General features: G+C 40.5%; 1 long non-coding RNA gene across 3 annotated transcripts in view; it reads right to left on the reverse strand.

Annotated features, from left to right (window-relative positions):
* The window catches only part of LOC123290356 (uncharacterized), a 54,375-nt gene that overhangs the window by 9,061 nt on the left and 26,043 nt on the right, over positions 1–19,271 (reverse strand). Inside the window, exons 2-5 of one of the 3 annotated variants that reach the window (XR_011493367.1) lie at positions 7,840–7,883; positions 6,192–6,372; positions 3,703–3,853; positions 3,298–3,384 (exon numbers count right to left, since the gene is read on the reverse strand). This is a non-coding gene — a long non-coding RNA (uncharacterized lncRNA). The remainder of the gene's footprint in view (positions 1–3,297; positions 3,385–3,702; positions 3,854–6,191; positions 6,373–7,839; positions 7,884–19,271) is intronic. The other 2 variants (XR_006534814.2, XR_011493368.1) reach the window with 2 other exon arrangements.

Raw genomic sequence — 19,271 nt, forward strand, 5'->3', positions numbered from 1 at the left:
ACGCCACTCATGGAGAGATGGTTTTAAAAGCAAGCAGAGAGAAAAGGCAGATATTTATGAAGATACAAGTTAGACTGGCAGTAGCAATGGATGCTGGAAACCAGTGAAATATTATTTGCCAAATGCTACAAGGATGAATAAAAGGAATGCAAGGAGCAACAACGAGCAAATTAATTGGGAATCATGGAGATGAATCTAAATAAGTCTTGACTATAGAAAACTACAAGATGATTACTAATGGAGGTGTTACAGGCAGGATGAAATTAAAATACTAGTTATCAATACCATGAAAGATAAAAAAGGGTAATAGGAGTCTGTGTGCTGAATTGCTTATATTTTGGGGAGCGAGGCAAATCTATTGTAAACTGACATTGCTAAATCAAAGTTGAGATTCACAATATTAAGGATAATCTCTAAAGAAGAGCATAGAAGTAAGAACTTTTAAATCAGTGGAGCATGAAGAGAAAAGTAGGAATCAAGGTAGTTCTGTCAATCTGAAAGAAGTCAGGAAAGTAGGAAAAAGAAGAAAAGAGAAGAAAGGAAGTTAGAAAGCACAAAATAATGTTAATGGATAGAATATAAAGGGCAGGGCTAGCCCAGTGGTGCAGCGGTTAAGTTTGCACATTCCGCATCTCAGCGGCCTGGGGTTCGCCGGTTCGGATCCCGGGTGTGGACATGGCACCGCTTGGCACGCCATGCTGTGGTAGGCATCCCACATATAAAGTAGAGGAAGATGGGCACGGGTGTTAGCTCAGGCCCAGGCTTCCTCAGCAAAACGAGGAGGACTGGCAGCAATTAGCTCAGGGCTAATCTTCCTCAAAAAAAAAAAAAAAAAAAAAAAGAGAGAAAAAGAAAAGAATATAGAGGACATGATTAGTCTCATTTGTAAACGGAGAGGAGTACGTGGAAAATGGTGGGGAATGAATGGACCAGCCAATAAATAGTACTGGAAAAATTGACCATCCAAATTGTAGTAAGTAAGCACATAAATAAATAAGGTCCTTGCCTCATACCATCCACAAAAACAAATTCCAGGTGAATTAAGAACCTAAAGGTGAACAACAAAACTTTAAAATTTATAAAAGAAAATATAAAAGATTATTTTTACCATCTTTGGCTAGAACAGAAGTTTTTAAATAGGGCACCCACAAAAAAAAAAATCATAAAGGAAAAGATTGATTAACTTTGTGTACCTTGAATTTCAAAGCCTCTGCATAACAAATGTACCGACATCAAAATGGGAAGACACAGACTGGTAAAAATGATTAGCAAAACATGTCATTGAGAAAAAGTTCATGTAAAAAGTGAACACAGAGAGGAAAACCAACCTAGTTATAGAAGAGGCAAATCATTTAAACTGGCAACTTATGAAAAATCGATAAGGATGGCCTGTGAACAATGAGATTCCATTTCATGTGTTTTCGTGTTCACTTAAATAAGTTTAAAAAAATACCAAGTGTTGGTGAGGATGTGGAGAAATGAGAACTCTCGTTTGCTGTTGGCAAAAGCTTAGATTGGAATCCTGTTTGTATAGTAACTTGCAATAGCCATGAATTTGAAGAGCGCCCACAATGCCTATCATGTGACTCCTCTCTCCGGCAGATTGTGTATTTTAGGAAAGTTGACCTCACTCCTGGGTCTAGGGCTGAGCATATAGCTCAATACTAAATTCTACGTGTGAGAAATACATAGGTGGAAATTCTTTTGCTTGCCCACAGAACAGCTACAGGACTTAAGGGGATCCCATGAGACAAAAGTCAGGACTTTTATTCGGTGCACTCCTGCTTGCTTTTTGTGAACTAGGAAGCATGCATCCTCAGTAGCCAATGGCAATCATTTTGGGACCTTCGAGGGAGGAGCTTGCCAATAATGGACCCACACTGAGCAACTAGAGCTGAGAAATGAAGAGAAATAAGTTCTTGGTTTTATCTTGAGTCACCCTATGAAGCCTCTCCTAAAATTAATTACCCTTGGACTTTTCAGTCCCATAAACCAAAAAACTGTCCTGTGCTATTTAAGTCATTTTGAGTTTTCTTTTCCTTTTAACCACAACTGATAGCACCCTAAAATGAGTAGAATTTAACTAGATGGAAGAAAAAGAGATTAACCTAGAAAAGTGGGTTAAGATGAATATTGTGTTATGCATATGTCGTGTTTTGCTCTGAGTATATTCTCTCATACCACCATGTGCTTCCTAAACTTAATTTTTTCCACACTTAATTGCTACGTTTCTTTCCTACTTAAAGTGTAGGTGCCATATCTATCTTGTTCACTATTATATGCATAGAGCCCAGTCCAGCGTCAGGCATATGATAGGTACTTAATAAATATTTCTTGAATCAATGTTAAATGGAAAGCATCATGCAGAGCTGGTAGGCAGGATCAAAACCAACAGTTGGCAGAATCCACACAGAGCAGAACTGCCTGAGCATCATATTCAGCCCACGGACCAGAAGGAAGATTCTGGAGAACAGCAGTACAAAGTACCAAAAGGAGAGACACAGCTTAACGATGCTACAGGAAAGATGAGTTTTCAAATTCATTCACGAATTCATTTATTCAAGAGGAAACAGAAGATTGGGACTTATCTATGGATGGGTCACTTACTATGTACCAGGTACTATGCTAAAGATTTGGCTCTTACCTCATTTAATTCTCACGACATCCCTTGAGGTAGGTAATGTGATAGAACCTAGTACATGCCAAGTGTTCAATTTATTGAGTAATAGTAGTTGGATAAATGAATAAGTCCAAATCCTGTGTTCTTTTTACCTATCACGTTGCTTCCCACAAAGATTGATTGTGTCCCTTTCATGAACCAGCAAAGCGGAAAGCAATTGCTGCGGCAATGAGAATAAACCTGGCAGATGGTGCTCCATTGATCTGGAACACCTTTTTTAGAGCTTGACGTGCAGGATGCTTTAAAAATCCCACCTGTTATTCCTAACAAAGTTTAAATCACAGAGAGAAGGATAAATCCAATTTACATGAACACAAGGAGACCTCTGCCTTGATTAATACAAAGAATAAAGGTTTTGGAAGATTTTAACAGACAAAGTGAGAAGAGATAACAGAGCCAATTAAAATATACAATATTTAGCTGATAGTAGTTAATAAATTAATTTAAAAGGGGTGGACTAGTTATAGTCTAGGAAGGAGGCCGTTTCCATACTCAGATGCTTGTGAATCAGTTCTGGGCATTGTCACCAGGAATGAGGAAGGAACAAATACAGTCCTAAGAGACTGTGGAAGGAATGTACTAGCGGCAGTGGCATTGCCACAGGAAATAGAACTTACTAGATAAGAATAGGGATGGCAGAGTTAGACTTCTAGGTGATTACTGTATCTCCTCCACTTAATCTTAAGCTGGCTGAAGTTTCCAATCTGTAAACAGGGAGAATAATGAGAGTTTCCTTGTAGGGAAAGAGTGCAAAAAGCATTGCCTGGAACGTGATAAATGCTTGATAAAGGTTACCTGCTGTTATTGTTTAGAAAAACGATATGTCAACAAGGATGGCACAGTTTGAATACAGATAGGAAAAGAACGGTATGTACAGCAAGAATTAGGGAGATACAGTGGTAGGATTTTGGCAGAAGAGGATCTGCTTGCCTTTGGAGGTGTGAGTTTAAATTGAGCACATGTTTACACTTGCTGTGTGCTTAATTCTGCACCAGACGCAGGGATGCTGGAAGGGAACTTACAGCACGGAGCTTTCAGAGTCATGTAGCTCTCAGAGGCATTTGTACATAAGGGCTAACAGTTTTGGCTTCAGAGTCAGACTGTCTAGTTTTTAATTCCTTTTATGTTGCTTGATAGCATTTCATTTTTCTCTCCAAACCTCAGCTTTCTCATCTGAAAAAAAAGGAGGTGAAACTAATCCCAAGCGTTCTTGTGAGGCTTAAAGATAATTTCAGCAAAATGTTTACCATCATACCTGGCATATACTAAGAGAGTTGTAGGAGTAACAATAACAGTAGTATGAACGTAAATATAAATAGTCATAGTAATAATATTAACATCTGAATTACTACCTGATGGTCAGTAGAGAGGCTCAGAGCAACAGGGTAAATTTTTCAGAAGATAGAGGTCAGAACGGAGCCATTGTTGTGAATAGTCTTTTCCAAAGAGAGAGAAGTAGGGGCATGAGGACTGAGATTTGAGAGGAGGAGAAAAAGGAGTCAATGGGGGCTTGCCTGGTGGCACAGTGGTTAAGTGCGCATGTTCCATTTCAGCAGCCCAGGGTTCGCTGGTTTGGATCCTGGGTGTGGACCTAGGCACTGTTTGTCAAGCCATGCTGTGGTAGGTGTCCTACATATAAAGTAGAGGAAGATGGGCACGGATGTTCGCACAGGGCCAGTCCTCCTCAGCAAAAAGAGGAGGATTGATCATGGATGTTAGCTCAGGGCTAGTCTTCCTCAAAAAAAAAGAAAAAGAAGTCAATGCTGAAAGCAAACAGGCCAACAGAAAGAACAAAGGGAAAGAACAAAGGAAAGGACAATGTCTGAGCGCTGAGGAAAGATTGTGTTTCTACAGCATGGAGCCAATAGAATCTAGCGTCACTGAGAAGTCAAAGACATTGAGACTTGAGGCAGGGGTAAGTTTCACAAGGGAGGTTTTGGTACCGTTACAGCAGCAGAGATTAGACTATAGATGGTTAGAGCAGGAAACGCTTTAATGGTCCACATCAGCTAGGCCACCTGCTCTGTGACCATGGGAGAGTACTACCTTTTTTTCCTCAGCACACTTTAGCCTGCCAGCCTCCCTTGCAGCTAGGGGTGGCCAGGTGACGGAGTTATAGCCAATTGGATGGGAGCTGTGTGATAAGCACGACTTTCAGGCCTGGCCCATAATAATTTTCCATGGACAATTCTCCTGCTCTTTCTTTATCCCCAGGTGAATGGGAAAATCTCCAGGACGTAAAGGAGGGTAGATTCACTGGCAGAAGGTGCCTTGGTCCCTGAATGACTACATGGAGCACTGTCCTGTCCCCTCCCTACAACTGTCACTGGACTCTGACATGAGTAAGAAATAGAATATCATTATATCAGGCCCCTGATACTTTAAAGTCCTTTGTCACATGAGTTAATCTACCCTGACTAATGCAGTTAATAACTACTCTGAAACTCTGCTTCTTCATTTGTAAAATAGGGCTAATAATAGCTACTTACCTGACAGTCTTTCCCTTTTTCCTTGCTAACGGGACCCTAATCATGATAGGTTAATTGGCATTCTTTTGATTTAATGGAGTCTGGGTCCCTTCTCAGCCCTAGCCATGGGATGGGGTGTGAATGTATGTGTGTGTGTGTGTGTGTGTGTGTGTGCACGCGTGCGCTGGCCAGTTGTGCACTGCCAGTTGTGGCAATTTCCTCCCTTTGCCTGTGAATGACTCAATAATGGGCATAGGTCAGTGAGACACAGAGGGAAGTCCTCTGGAGAGCTTCTGGGAAATTTTCCTTGCTCTTAAAAATGGGCTTAAATTGACATTTATTCCCCTTTTCTAGTTTTGCACATTTATATGAGGATGTGATGCCTGGAACTACAACAGCGACCTTGTCTTCATTAAGAGAAAAATCTGAAAGCAAAAAATGACAGGCTACAGATGGCTAAGGCTGTGGAGCCAGTTCTGGAAGCAACCTATTACCAGAAGTGTTTTAGGTGAGATAATGATATTTTCTTTTATTTACGCCATTCTTAGTTCTTTTGCTACCTATGTCAAAAGTATCCTAGTAAGTATTTTGGTAAGGATGAAATCAGTAAAGACATAAGAAGTGCACGCAATGTAGTAGGTGTCATCATAACCGCATAACCACGTAATAACCACTATCAGCATCATCATGAAAGCATGGATCTCCCGACCCCAGCCCGATACTTCAGACCTCATTGCCTCCCTGTTCTCAATAGAAAAGTGAAATCTCCTTTCAGACTGTGAAACAATGTGTTCCAAGGAGTGGGATAATGACTCGAGAAAGACGATCAGAGTCTTGCCTCTTTTGGAAACTGAGGCTGTGAAGGAGATTTGGTTATTGATGGCACTGGGATGTGTCTTTTAGATAACGAGATATTTGTAGGGTAAAGTGAAACCTTTGGATAACAGGTGTCCTATACAAAAAGAGTATTACTGGCTGGATAATATTTAACAAACACTCCCTTCTTATCGCAAGTAATTCAAGGCAATAGAATAGAATATTACCTTCCATGGCAAGCAGCAGGTGGGGAAAGCATGAAATCCTCATGTTATTTCTAGGCATTGATAAATAGGGATAGACTCAGAGTGTCTCGCCATCTTGCTTTCTGCCTTCATTCAAGTTGTTCGTAAAGATGAATGCTGCTTTAAGACAGATAATGCCAATATAAAGACTGTCTTGATCCTCCTGGAACACAATAAAGAGCATCAAATCTGATACATGTGAGGGAGAAGTAGATGAAATGACAGGCTATTTTCTTACCATTGAATGACAATAAGAATGATAAGAATAACAACACCAGCATCATGAAGACACAGTCAAAGAACAGGAACTTTTTTTTTGCTGTTTTCCTATTTATCTACGTCGTTCAGATACAACCTTCTCTTTAAATTTGACGCTCAAACAAACCAGTGAAGTAGCCTCCATTATCTACGTTTAACCAACAGGAAATTGATGCTCTGTGAAGTTGACTGATGTATCTGAGATCGCCAAAAGTACAGGTGATGGACTTAAAATCAAGTCCCTGAGTGAGTCCAAACAACACATTGCTTTTGCTTAATCACGTTGTCTTCCATTTCTTTCTCTAGGGGACAAGACTCTTGGGTGGCCAGAACTGAAGACTCAGAAATGACAGCCCTCTTACCCTCCGAGGTACTGACTGAGACGTAGGAAGTTCCATCCACAAGGTGCTGTGTTGTGCAGGGTCCGAGAGGACCTGGCTCAGGATTCTGACTAGACACTCTAAACGTTTTGTACTCTGGGGAAAGCAACGCTCCCTCAGCTTCTGTTTCTTTAGTTTTAAAAGCAAAGAGCCTTTACTAGATGGTGTCTCGCATTTCTACTATAGTGCAATAATTTATTCTTTTCTGTTTTGTTTCATACCAGTTGACTGTGCAAAAAAATAAAAAGAAACTGACATGCATAAATAAATAAAGGTACTTGTGAATGTCTCTTTTCATATATATGCCCCAAGTTCTAATTGTACAGAACTGAACGCTGCAGCCATGAGGACTTCTCTGCATCACAGAGGTAGCATCATACAAAAGTAGGCCTACAAACACTCTGACAAATCAAACTTGTTCCAGAACCAAGTCATTAGATGGTTCGAAGCACATCCCACTCTCCTCCAAACTCTCCTGGCTGGATCGCTTTTATGGAAAATGGACCTGCTAGGATCCTTCCTCGTGCCTCAAACTGCAAACCCAATCAGACTTCTGATATTTTTCCTTAAGACGAGTTAGATTTCCTTCTGCCTGTGTAGCCCCAGATTCCCTTCTTCCAGAAATGTTTGGCCCCAAGCATTCCAGGTTGACGTAGAGCTTCTTCCTCCTCCTAAAATGGCACTTCTGCTGGGATCTGGGCAGCACCCACTCATGTTCCAAACCACGCATGCTTTGCAGGCATGTGTGTTTGTCATTTATTCTGCAGAACAATCATGTCAGGCAGGGACTGACGGTCCCATTTCATGGACGAGGAAACAGACTCAAAGATCTGATCCCATGTCAAAGCCGATGGCACTCCCGAGAGTTGAGCCTCATCTCCCTGCCTCTGTGTCCTCCTGCTCTGACACATCTCCACAAACTGTCCCAACACACAATTGTCCCAATGCACTTGATGACAATCTGATTTCTACGAAGCTTTGGATAAACTTACTTCTTTTCATGATCCATTCATTTTCTCTGCCTCAGTTTCCCCATCTATTAAAAAGACAAAAAGTAATAAGGCTGAGATACCTATGTTTGGTCAGTTGATGTAGTTTGAATTCTTCTGAATTGGGATGAATGCAAATTGCCTTGTTATTTCACTAATTAATACTGTCTGCTTGGAAATGCAACTATTAGTGCACAATAAACGATAGGCTTATAATTATGGATGACAGTAATTGTTTTTTTTTTTTTTTTTTGCCCTTGCCTTCATCCCAGTTTATCTTCCTGAGTTATAGCTACCTCTGTAGGGGTTAGGAAAACATATTAAAAAATCTAAGCAATAGGATCCTTTCCCAAGGGTTTGGAAATTGATGAATCATCTTACCCTGCCTGCAGCATTCAAACTAACTGTGTGCTTGACACACGGGCAGAAAAGTAGGCTCTTTGAAATTTGAGCTGAGTACAGATCATGTCACCTGCCTGGCGCGTGACCTGTTCCACTTGCCACCTGACCCCCTGTGCCCAACGTCACCTGGAGCCTGAAATCTGGAAGCGGAAAGTCCTTGACTGGAGTCAGCGGAGAGAAAATCATCACCTGCTTGGGCACAAACATGCTTGATGACTGCGTCACTGTTTGTTAAGTGGGATCAGCTAATAGTTGCACAGCGGGCCTTCAAAGCCCGCAGTGGGGCTGAAGAGGTTTCTGTAAATGCGCTCCCTACGCGAAGGCCTTGGACTTTGAATCTCAAATGCACTGGGAGTATTTTGAACTTGCTGGCAGGCTCTCTAATGAACTCTATTTGTTTAAACTACAGTGGAAAAGAACTGTCTTCATTTCCACCACCCTCACCTGAGTCTCTCTATTCCAGCCACACTCCTGCCTCAGGGCTTTTGCATGTGCCATTCTCTCTCCCTAGACACCCTTCTCTCTGGGATAATAGCACGGCTTACTCCTATGTTTTACATGGTTGTTCAACTACAAATCACCTCTGTAGAGACCTTCTGACCACTTTCTTTCGCCTCACCCTACCTTATATTTCTTCATAGCACCTGATCCTATTTTACATGTTTAGTTGACTAGTAGTCTGTGGTTTTTCTTCTCCACCAGAAGGTAAGATCCCTGAGGGTAGAAGCTGTGTCTCTTTTGTCCACTGTTTTGTCCCCAGTGCCTACAGTCATACCTGATCCGTAGTAGACCCTCCAGGAATATTTCTTGAATAAATGAATGAATGAACAATTTTCCCTCATTTTATAAGCAGAAAAACAGAAAAGTAGAGAAAACAAACTAGTCAATGCAGAGCCATTTAGTGGCAGAGTGAATATTAACACTTTGATTTCCTAACTCATAATCAGGTTTTTTTCTTCCATATTACACTGTTTCCCAGATGTTTGGCAACCATGACATCCCTTAACTCATCATTTGCCCACTAATCTTTAACCATTTCTTGTCTATGGAGATAACTGGAACTTTATGACATAGAAGTGCTTACTAACTAAGTTCTTATAGAATTTATCTCTCTTATAACTCTTTCAAAGGCAAAGGTGATTGGGAGTTACTTAAGCTCTCTCTTACACTTTAAAACATTTTTTTTAATACAAATGATTATAAGCATTTTTTTGTATAAATGTGGATATACATAAAGTATGAGTAAAAATAAGTATTATAATCCCATAAAAATGTAGGCTTTTGGGTATATTTCATACATATTTAATAATTGCAATCATGCTGTGTGCAAAGTTTCTAATCTGTTTTTACGTGGTATATTTTAGACATGTTCTCATGTCACTTAAACAAACATTGTTTCAGGGATTGCATATATTCCAATATCTGGTGTGCTATTTTACTTAATCATTTTCCTATTATTAATCGTTAAGGCCATTTTCAGTTTTTATTTATTGGATTTCTAGCCTTTCGTCCTTTTTCAGTTCTAGGTTCAGTTATTGCATTAACATTCCCATGCTTGTCAAACTACACAGAGAATGAATTGTTCAAGTTCCTACTAAAAATGCTACAAATAATCTAAAAAATCCTGGGTTGCGAGTTCAAAGCTTCTCTTTGAATCAATAAACACTGAAGATTTCACTTATTTGCACTTTCGGTCTTTGAGGTTTGGTATGGACGGTGGGAGGATGGGGGCGGTGGGGCACGGCACGTTGGCCAATTCGAGAGCAAATAGAGGCTTGGGGCGTGTGTTTACATTTCTGTCCTATGTGCGCGCTTCTGGCCTTTGTAGCAAGGGTGATAAAAAGCCAGTCTCGTTTTTGTGGCGCCTGCAGACCTCTGCACCTCAATGACATGGGCACAAATTGTACTGAGCTCGACTCAGCATGACTCAGCCCCAGAGTGAAATTCAGCAGCTCTGCAAGGCCAGGGTTTGGTCCTACCTCTCATGACAGTGGAGAAGGTAAGGGCCCCAAAAGGTCTCAGTCTGAGAAAGAACCCTGTATTCAATCAGAGGTTGGCCTGACCCAGGGGGATATTCCAGCCATAATTCTGGCTAGTAATGGCCTTGCTGCTTTACCTACCATGCCTGTAAAGCTCCAATTGATGCAGCCTCTCCCTGCAGCCTTGCATCAGTCATAATGGCTACCATTGATTGAACACCTCCTATAGGCCAGCACGCTACGCCAGGTGCTTTCAATAAGCCATCTTCTTTAATCCTCAGAACAAGTCCTGAAGGGAAGTATCATTAGCTGCATTTTCCTGATTAAGACACTGAAGTTCAGAGAGGTTAAGGGAGCTGCTCAAAGTCACACAGAGCTGGGATTTAAAACTGGACCATTTGACTTCAAAGCCCACACATTACAGCACACCTCTGGTTCTGCAGAGCAGAGATCTATCCTTCTGCTCAATTCCCATGATTCTTGGGACAGGTGTCAGGGGATATATTGTATTAGACTTATCCATTCAACAAGGATCACATTTACCGGCCACTTAGTCAGCACTTACTTTATGCCAGGCTCTCTACTAGCTTTTTGTAAACTGCTTTCTTTGTCCTAAAAGAGGAAGAGGGTAGAGACAAAAGCCAAGATGTGGCCTATTGAGGCCTCCATCCTTAGGACTGGAATATTATATTCACCACAGGAGCTAGATCATCACGGAAACTCAATAACTATTTGTGGAAGAAAAGAAGGAACAAGGGATGGGTGATACATTATAAGGCACTTGAAACCTAGTCTGAAGATGTGAAATCCGCTCTCAGCTTTACTCTGTATTTGCTGTCCAACCTTTGGAAGCTATAGTTAGCTTCTCTGAGCCTGCCTCCTAAATTGTAAAAGTGGGGTTAATTATCCTTGCCTGATTCCACTCATACCAATATTGTGGATCCAGTGGACCAAAAGATCAACTATGGGTACTGGAGTTACTACAAAATATAAATGTCATCTTTCAAAGTGTCAGGAACTATAATATTTGTTGGTCAACCCAACCAACCAATATTTATTGTGTACCACATGCCAGGTGTTGGACTAAGGTTTTACAAATGCTGTACATTTGTCTTTTCAATAATGAAACTGGACTGATGTAAACAGTTTAGATGGCATACCTGAGATGACACAGCAAATAAGGGCAGAAGCAGGAGTCAGATCCCCATCAGCCAGAGACCAATGCCCCAGCTCTCATGGCTGCTGAATCATTGGCCCCAGTGGCCTCATGTGAAAGTCATCTCTCCAAAAACATTTCTCTAGGAAAAGAAATTAGTCACTGGTTCCTACAGCTACCTACTGAGTTAGAATCAGTCACAGGAAGTCAATTCACTTATTGGAAGTCAATCTGGATCGCACAGAGATGCAAACACAGAAGTATTTCTTGCCTTCATGCCTTCACCTTCCAAATCCTTTCAGTTCTGAATCCGAGGCCATCTTGTTCACCTCTATCTGCTCTACGCTCCCTCTTCACATTTTCTGGGGGCGGGGGACAGAAGGATCTATGCATATTGTGTGTGAAATTCCACCAGGTGCTCAGGGCATCTGGGGAGAGTGGTGGATTCTGAGATTTTAGTACAGAAGTGGCCTCCTGCGGATACTATGTGAGAGGCTCTTTTCAAGTTCACATCCTTTCTTCTTAAACCTTTCCAATCCCCTCTTGACTGATTCCATTGTTCCTGCGTCTTTTTGCTCCTGCTCACCCTCCACATTGCTGACCAAGTGGTCTTTGTTGGACACAGTTGGGTCTCTTAACCTTCTCTGTGGCCTTTATAATGTAAGGGAGAGTCATGGCACTCACTGATTTCATCTCACACTCTCAAATCTACCCTTATGGCCAGCCAATTCCTGCATGCCCAAGCTTCTCATTGATCCTTAAACTCTCCGTGGCCTTTTCCAGATCTCTCTGTGCATCCAGATCTGTGCATCTGTGATCTGGATCACTTCCCATTTCCATTTTTCTTGATAATCTGCTATTCTTTCAAGGTCAAGCTCAAGCATCAGGTTTTTGTGTAGGTCATTCCAGGGGGTACTACCTTGCTTCCTCCTTCGTGCTCTTATGGTACATGGCACCAAAGTCAGTTCTGGCATATCTCCAATTTTATTGTCACTATTCCTATTTGTGCCTTGTCCTTTCTGCTGGGCCATGAGCTCTAAAATTATAGGGATGTTGCCACACTCATTTTTATATACTTGTTACATAGCACAGTCCTGGTACATAGTAGGTGTTCAATGATGCCCGCCAAATGTAATTGAATCAAGAGCTTCAAAGATGAAGAATAGCTGACAATAATTGTGAAAATCTGGGAAGGAAGCTGAATAGTCTCCAGCAATTATTAAAGAGTAAAGAAGAATAACTTTTATAATGGTCTTCATGTTGGCTTTAAAAAAATGAGTATGAGGGTATGAAAATACCCAAAGCAAAACAAACAATCAAAAAAGTGCAAATGGAAATTTTTATTTTTAGTCTCCCCCTAGGACTTTCCAAAAAGCCAGATTCTAATTACGTATTTAATTAACCTCTATCCCCAGTGGTTTCTTTTGATGACTTTCTGTTTGAAGGACTTACAACACTGAATAGTCCTGAAACTGTGACTGATGCTGGCTTAGTTAGATTGATCCCTGGTTCTCTAGGATTACCACTAATGTGGTTTCCTGCCATCACCTCCTCAGTTCCTCCACCTCTTCCAGGTCTTGCCACCTTCTTGGCTCCTTGTCATGCCACCAATAAAGGAAGGAAAGAAAAGAGAAGACAAAGTAGAAAAGGAGGACGAAGAGAAAGAGGAAGTGTTGTGATACTTCTAAATTACTTTTTAAAGTTCACAACAAACTAACTGTTGTTGATATCAGTTGTTTTACAAGTGTCTTATTATTTACTGCTGAATTACTTTTAAAAAGACTCTTTAAAAATGTACACTTTGGGCACAAATGAATGAGAATGGCTACATGCCCACAATCTTGCCAACACTAGACATTCTCACTTTATAAACAAAAATAAGCAAAATTCTATTTAATCACTTTAACATTGTATTTATTTGATTACTCATGAGGTTAAGTATTTTCGCATATCTTTCTTACTCAACTATATTTCCAATTTTATGAATTGTCAATTCAGAGAATGGAGTAGGTTTTAGTCTTATACTTAGACCATTGTTTTTGGAAATTTGCAGCTAAAGGATTTCTCAAAAGACACCAGAGTTTTACTGTAATATACGTGGGTAAAATTGTTATTCCCAGCTGTAAAATAAGATGAGTCTTTCTAATAAGTATCCGCCCTTCCCCAGTGGAAACATGGTCATTGTGCTCAAACTAGGTACTAGTGCAATATGTTGTGATCTAAAGAGACTCAAAACATCATCCCTCAACTCCAGGAACTCATGATTGCATAGGAAGAAACTAGAATAATCCATTACAGTCTGTTACGATAAGTGCTAGGACAGAGCAGCCAAATTGTGCTATGGCGTCTAGAGAAAATTTGTCTAAAAAAGATATGTAGTGTAAGGAATGATAAGGCCCCACATAAGGCAGCACTACAAGTAACGTAGGGAGACAAGAGGAAGCAGGGAACTGCTGAAGGAGGATCTCCAGGACTTGGGAGTGGAGGGTGAAGCTGTGTCGACTTCTAGGTTTGTGGACCCTTCTTCTCCCTTAAGTTCCTTAATCTGCTTCTTCTCCACATGTGCGGCAGGCAGGAATTAGTTGTTTGGAGCAGTCTTTGTTCCTCTCTATTATGTAACCTTTATGAAGTAGGGGTTCCTTTGGCATGAAAATACATCGAGGTTACCTACGACAGGTGATTGTTATTAGCAAAAATATTTTAAAAAGAGTTTGTGGGCCATGTCAGTGCTGTCCTTGTAAGAACATGAGATCCAGGAAAAAGCTGGAACTGCCGCCTGGAGCCTTGGATTTCAGGAACGTTTGTGTGAAACGAGGTAAGCAAAAGGGGCAGCCTGGACGAATTTGGACTCTTAGGGAGAAGAGGACTAAAGGAAGGTGAATGGGGAATCCATCAAAATGGGACTCAACAATGAGTAGGGGAAATAAAAATATCTGCACCGTCCTCTGGAATTTGAGCATTTTCCTATTCAGCTATCAGTAAGATAAATTTCTTTCAGTACGTCCTTCTAGCTGTTCCTTTGGCTGGGTTACATACAGAAACAGGAAAATGAATTAATTGCTATTGTGATAATTGCTTAAAGGAGAGAAGCAAGCTGACTTGAGCTGCCTAATGTGGTCAGAAGCCGCCATTAAGTGGAAACCCGAAAGATAAGACAATTAGAGGTTATCTAGAGCAGAGTGTCTCTATTTTGGGACTATTGACATTGGGGCAAGATAATTCTATGTTGTGGGGGCTGTTCTGTACATTGTGGTCTATTTAGCAGCATCCCTGGCCTCTACCCACTAGACGCCAGTAGCATGTCTACCCACTTGTGACAAACAAAAATGTCCCCAGACATTTCCAAATGTCCCCTGGGGAAAATAACTGATCTAAGTGGAAATGCGTCGGGTGCCGTGTTCTCAACAGAGTTACACTTGTGGAACTCTAAGGCAGGAAATGTGAATGAGGAGCTGGACAAGACTACTGTGTCTGGATCATGGAGCCCAGGGGCTAGCAGCCCCAGTTGACATAAATGAGGTAGGAGTAGAGGGATCTTGCAAAACCTCATGCACGTGGGGATTTGGAAGGGATGAGATGAATAACGCATACAACATTCTGGCATTATGGAAGATCCCTGCTTAAGAACGTATCCATTTCTTTTTTCCTCTAAAGTCCATGTACCTGGTTATGATAATGAACCCACACTGTTGGCAAACCTGGAGCATAACTTCCACCTTGGGTCACACAGCCCCTACAGAATTTGTATGTTTTATTGGCTCTTTTATATTATTGCTGTGACATTTCACTTTCAAGCTTCACTCAAGAGCTTAAAAAAAATCTCCGTTTGCAATCTGTTAACCTTTTCAGCTGTAATAATTTTTCCTATTTTGCCTTTCCTTTTGCATTCCCCACACACATATTAAATCTAACACAACGACCTGACCATTACCCCTTCTGGGAGCCTATGTGTGATCACAAAGGCTCTTCAGCCTGATTTCGTATCTCCTTAGCCATCTTCCATTTTCCATAGATTTGCTGCTCATATCCCCAAAGAGACAGATGGATTTTTATACACTTTGCTGTCATTCATTTTCTTGCATCTTCTTATCATGAACTTACTGTGCAATGGTCAACATGGCATCTTGGAAATGTGACCCTGTGTAGCAAGGGTGACATCTCTTTATGATTGAAATGAATATACCTTGAGAGCTGATGCTAATCAGATAAATCCTTTTGCAGTCCTTTTTTTTTTTTTAATTCTATGTTGTTCTCCTTCCATGTCCTCACTCACTCCACCTCTTGCCTCTTCTTGATCATTTCAGAACAATCTTCTAAAAATTAACTCCAAGCCTTATTAGGGGAAGGGTTCTCTCTTAGTCCTCTCTGTACTTACAGCTCTGAAATTGCCTCTTGTTAACTAAATTTGCTATTGTTTGGTCTGTCTTCTTCTCTGTCACCTGGACCATAAATATTGTGCCACCATTGGGGTTAAGTGAGTTCTTCAGTAGTGTTCTGACAGGGCTGGCAGGCATCAGATTTTGGAGTCAGATTAGGGCATAAGCAATAGGCTCCTCATTCTGAGGCAAGTTATTTGTAAGAAGTGAAGTAAAAAAAAGCAGTGCTTGAAGGATACTTAGGAGATACTTTTTTCCAAATCTTCTAAAATTATATGATTAGGTGTAGACAAGTGCGGTGGATGTGATCACATGGGCATGAGACCCCAGAATTCAGGCAAGATCCCATCTAAGGTGAGTAAAAGCGCAAGAAGGGTGGAAAGGAGGAAAAATAGATGCAAGTCTCTTTACCATGGATAACCAAAATAGTTTCACAAGTTGCACCCAAATGTATATGTGTTATCATCCATCCATCCCACTCATCCTCTTATATATCCACCCATTCAATTAATATCTATTGGAAGCTTGCTATCAATGAAGCCATGTGCTGTAGCTATCAAAATGCAGAGTATAGATGTGTTCCTGTCCTTGGCGAGGTTACAATTCACCCAGAAGTGAGAAGATATAGACCCACCCAAATAGAATTCAATTTCAAAAGAATCCCTTGAATGTTTCCAAAAAAAAGACAGGCAGATACATTTGGATTCTCAATGAGAACAGAGGTTTGATAAAAACAAACAAAAGAGGGAGTAGGGAACAATGAAAATTCCTGGCCGACTCATTGGGACAGATTAGGGAATAGCGAAATTCTTCCAATTTCTTTCTTTGTAAATCTGCCTTCCTCTGGTTTTTTAGCAAAGAAAAACAATAATTCCAGGGTAAAGTTTAACAGTTAAATAGGAGGATATAGGATTACTAGGAAAGTCTTTGACTCTTACCAGTCAAATGTTTAAAGCAGTTAGGCAAGAAACCCCATAAATTTTCAACATTTTCCCTTTCCCCAGAGGACATTCACTACTGTCACTTGGGGTCTCTGAATCTTTTGGAAGAAATCTCTCTGGATCTCACCATGGTTATTAAATACAGGCAAATCCATAGTCTAAGATTTTAAATTTCATTTCAGAGATTCCCCTGGCAGGCTTCTGACAACTCATAAAATGCAGTCTTGCAAATTTATTGCCTCTCTTTTAGACCAAAAACATTTATATGGTACATTTCCTTTAATGAGCCATATTAAGGAGAAATATATACCTTGTATAGGAAGGTGAAGGTAAAAAATGAAAGGAAAAGGAGTATTGGAAGCAAGTTAGAAGACCTTATTCATTCTATAGCTGAAGGTCGGTACCGGTTTCCAATCTCTCCCTATTTCCCTTGACCCCTCTTCTATTCTCTGTTTCTCTGAGTTCTCCTTGTTTTTAAATTCCACATATAAGTGATACCACGCAGTCTGACTTATCTCACTTAGCGTAATGCCCTTGGGGTCCATCCATGATGTTGCAAATGACAGAATTTCCTTTTTCCTCACGGTTGAATAATATTGTGTTGTGTATATACATATCACGTTTTCTTTACCCATTCATCCGTTGATGGACACTTAGGTTGTTTTCATAGCTGGCTATTGTGAATAATGCTGCAATGAACCTGGGAGTGCAGATATCTGTACAAGGTCCTGTTTCCATTTCCTTAACAAGCCCTCCAGGTGATTCTCATGGTTTAGACTAGCATTGTCAATAGAAATATAACGTGAACCACTTATGAAATTTTTTAATAGGTATTCTTAAAAAAGTAAAAACAAAACAGGTGAAATTAATTTTAATAATAGACTATTTAACACATATATGTAAACATTATCATTTCAATGTATAATAAATATAAACAATTTTTAATGAAATATTTTACATATTTTATATTAAATCTTTGAAATGTGGCACACATTTAACTCTTATAGCATAGTTCAATTCAGATACTAAATTTTAAAGTGAAGTATAGTTCCACCAAAAGAATAAAGTTCTATTTACTGGCAAAAAGATTTTACACTGTCTTAGTTTTTATTTTTATTTTATTTTTTTTTTGGTGAGGAAGATTAGCCCTGAGCTAACATCTGTTGCCAATCTCCCTCTCTTTGCTTGAGGAAGATTGTCCCCAAGCTAACATCTGTGTCAATCTTCCACTATTGTGTATGTGGGATGCTGCCATAGCGTGGTTTGATGAGTAGTGTAGGTCCACGCCTGGGATCCAAACCCTCAAACCCCAGGCCGCTGAAGTGGAGCATGTGAACTTGACCCCTATGCCACCAGGCCAGCCCCATACATTGTCTTATTATTAAAATTTAAATTAAAATTAAATAAAATTTTAGTTCATCAGTTGCACTAATTACATTGCAAGTGTTCAATGCCCACAAGTGGCTTGTGGCCACCATCTTGGGCAAGTCAGGTATGAACACTCATTGCCAAAGCTCTTTTGTCACAAGTTTCAAACTCATTAGTTTTTACTTTTGCTTGTTTCCCAGGAAACTAAATCAAAATTTATTGTCAAATGCTGCCCTTTCAACCCCTTGCCCCTCTCTGACCTCCAGGCATTTACCTGGCAAACTCTCATAATTCTGCAAAACCCAGCTCACTGATGTCTTGTTTCCTTGACCTCTTTCCCAGAATCTGCATCCGCACCACCCTGATAGGTATGAATACTCCACTTGTGGCTACGTCTCCACCTGATATATGCTGCAATGCTTACAGCAGATGCTAGAGTGTGTCTGCTAGTTCATGGGCTCCATTGATGCTGCAAGGGCTGAACTCATTCATCTCTGTACTTTAGATGCTCCATAAGTTTGCATCAAATTGAATGGAATCAGCCTTTTTGAAGTGTTCTGAAAGATATCTTCCAGTAATATTTTCAGATGGAATGTCTTTCTGTTGCCTTCATGCATGCATACTGACCCCAGTTGGGATTTTATTCATTTGTTTTGTTTATTCAACAATTATATGCTGGGCATGTGCCAGGTGCTAAGCTAACCTGACATGTCAGTAAGGGCAGGTTAGGTGATAGCACTGGTAACCTAAAAACACAGTAGATTAAAACAATGAAATTTTTTTTCATTCACTGCATAGGTTCATTGTGGCTTAACTGGGACTCTGATATATATTATGGTCCCACCAGGACCCAGGCTAATGGAGTCACCATCTGGAGCATTGCCAATCATTGGCAAAAGGAAAGAAAACAGTGAGTTGTGCATTGTCCATATGACATGAAGTGGTACATGTCATCTCCATTTACCTGTCATTGACCAAAACAGGTCACAAAGCCTTGCCTAGCTTTTAAGGGGCAGGAAGTGCAACCTACCTTGTGCCTAGAAGGTGGAGAGTCCTAATATCAGTGAATAGGTCTTCCACAATGAGGAGACACAAAGAATTTCCACTCTTGTGGATTACAATGTCTAATGAGAGAACCATTAATCAAATCACTGTATGTGAGTATAGAGCTGTGATCATGAGTAATGCTGCAAAGCAGAGATGTGTGGTGCTC

This window comes from Equus asinus, chromosome 12, assembly GCF_041296235.1.
Source record: "Equus asinus isolate D_3611 breed Donkey chromosome 12, EquAss-T2T_v2, whole genome shotgun sequence".
Lineage (NCBI taxonomy): Eukaryota > Metazoa > Chordata > Mammalia > Perissodactyla > Equidae > Equus > Equus asinus.